The sequence below is a fragment of the Penaeus japonicus genome, unplaced genomic scaffold (assembly GCF_977035675.1).
Source record: "Penaeus japonicus unplaced genomic scaffold, GWHDUDI00000001_assembly GWHDUDI00000042, whole genome shotgun sequence".
Classification (NCBI taxonomy): Eukaryota; Metazoa; Arthropoda; class Malacostraca; order Decapoda; family Penaeidae; genus Penaeus; species Penaeus japonicus.
The window spans coordinates 16,735,200-16,737,699 of record NW_028234444.1 but is presented as its reverse complement, the minus strand read 5'-3'; the positions used below and the strand labels follow the sequence as shown (position 1 = coordinate 16,737,699).

The 2,500-nt window shown below is 31.6% G+C and overlaps 1 protein-coding gene across 1 annotated transcript in view; it reads right to left on the bottom strand.

The window, feature by feature from the left end:
* The window catches only part of LOC122254211 (solute carrier family 66 member 3), a 13,471-nt gene that overhangs the window by 85 nt on the left and 10,886 nt on the right, over positions 1–2,500 (bottom strand). Inside the window, exon 4 of the mRNA XM_043017788.2 lies at positions 1–2,500. This exon is cut by the window's left edge and continues 85 nt beyond it; it is cut by the window's right edge and continues 2,426 nt beyond it. The gene's annotated coding sequence lies outside the window, so the exon portion shown is untranslated.

The following is a 2,500-nucleotide window of genomic DNA, read 5'->3' as shown; positions in this document are numbered from 1 at the left end:
AATCCATCATCCCAAATAAAAAATAAACTTTTTTTTATTCCCTCTACATTCAACAGCAATATTTTCCAAAAATAATAAAGATCAGACACTTTGAGAGAAAGCTAATATTATGGTCTATGCATGATTCCTGCTCATCCTTATGCACAGAGATTAGGTTTCCAAGCACGCCAAAAGTTCTCTTCTTACACCATACTTAAGCATTTAGTCTTTTGTGTAATGCATAGCAATAAGATTCATAATTTAGCATAGGCCTATACTGAACCCTTGTGCCTAAAACTGTACGTTGAAAAAGTAAGAACACCGTTTTCTTTTTCTATTTATCTTAATGTTGTACTGCCTACTTGTAGCTTGAGTAAAGTCTACTGTATTTGATGGTCTTTTCTTTATCTTTTTATTTTTTTCATACCAGTAAGGTTATCAAAGTGGTCATGTATGCTATATGCCAAGCTGAGTCCACTAGATTAATAATTTAGACTGAGAACGTCCACTTTCATAAGGTGTACAGCATCTAATATCGATAATGATTACTTTTTGACATCATTTATTATTCTGATAACAATAAATGCCATTTTGAAAAGATCTTTGCTAAGATTTTCATTTACATTATGGCTACCTATTTCAATACACATTCAATGCTTATATTCCTTACACAGTTTCTGGTACATCCCTTGCACCCACATGCCATCAAATACAATAATTGGCACAAGCATAACCCATAAAAAAATAAAAAAATAAAAAAATTGCTTGGTTCAATAAAAGGTGGCTTTCTTTTTCCTATGCTTGGTTTTGTGTGAGGGGTTTTGAACCTCAACATACAGTGTATATATATTTGTGTTATATTCACGCATCTTTAGGAAAATAGCAAAAATTACATCGAAATATCTAACTTGGCACAGCTCTCATCCATGGATACATTCCTTGTGGGAGGGGGACACCGGTATCATCTAGAGGGCGACACTCAACCAAACTAAATGCACCGCCTATTTACAATCTCCCTCAACGTTTATCATTAGTAGCTTCAGGAACTGTATCAAAATCAACATTTAAAAATATTACTTATATTGTAAGTATTCAAGTGTAACATCTGTCTATATGTACATACACAAAGGTCCCAAAGAGATTTTTAAAGTATGACATTTCCCAACATTTACTTATCGACACCAACAAAGTCCTTTCTTCGACTATCTTAAAACCATCCCATTTCCAATTCGTAAATATGCAACTCAATAGCCTACATATCACTCCTGTGGTTAAGAAATTCTAGACTTATTAATCATTGTCGATATCGCTGGGCCCAACACCTGCGACACCATACATCATAGGTAGATACATGCCCTGCAATCTTTTGTTTTTTAGAGCAAAAATTCCTACTTTCCATTAATGAAACGACTATGCATTTTCACCGTTAGTGTTGAAGAAAAGTTTGGATTCCACACACGCAGTAACTTCACACAAACAAAGAAAGGGACACGTCACTCTGAAAAATCTTGTTGTACGATCGGAGTCTGGGAAGCACAGACTGAAGAGTCAAGGTCCTCCTTAACACAGACGACACCGAAGGAAAAGGTGAGCCCTGACATCAACAAACGCGTAACCAAAACATAAAAAAAAAAAAAAAAAAAAAAAAATCACAATACTGATGCCTAGAAATGTGCTTTACAGTCATATGAACAGAAGATAACACTTAAGGTGTAGTGAAACAATGCAAGCAAGCAAAAAATAATAATAATAAAAAAAAATAATAATAATAAATAAATAAATAAATAAATAAAATAAAATATAGAAAAAATCTCACATCAGATGCCACGCAAAGACTAGTACCTGGTCCCACTGAGCTGTCGTCTTGGTTATTAGCAGGCATAATAAGGCAATAAAGTTATGCATGTGAGGGACACCCCTAACATATTCTAAGTAAATCCCTCAAGCTGTTGCATCATCACTAACCAAATCAATTTCTGAAAAATAATCACTATTGATCACGCTTTTCCTTGGATCAAATTATTCCATACATTCAAAATTAGAAGATGAAAAACAAAAGAATAAAAACACAAGAAAATAATACAATCACAAACTAACAATAATAATGTTGTATAAAAATCCAATAATTACAGATCAATAAAATAATCATAATATTCTAATGAATATTATGATAATAACAATAATGATGAATGATGATAAAGCAGTCAGTGGACTGATCATGAAAAACCTGAACACTTCTTAAGAGCAAAACATTCAAAAATAAAAAACTGCATAAGTATAAAGAAAAATACACATAATAGAAATAACACTAACGACAATAATATAAATTAAGAATTACAATAATTATAATAATAATAATAATGTAACTAAAAAAGTTAAATAATAATATCTATAATAACAACATTACTCATAACACCGACATCATTAATAATGATAACAATAATAACAATCACAACAGTAATAATCAAAATGCTGTTTCCATTCTTTTAAGACAAAATAACAGTGATCTTAACCCTATATC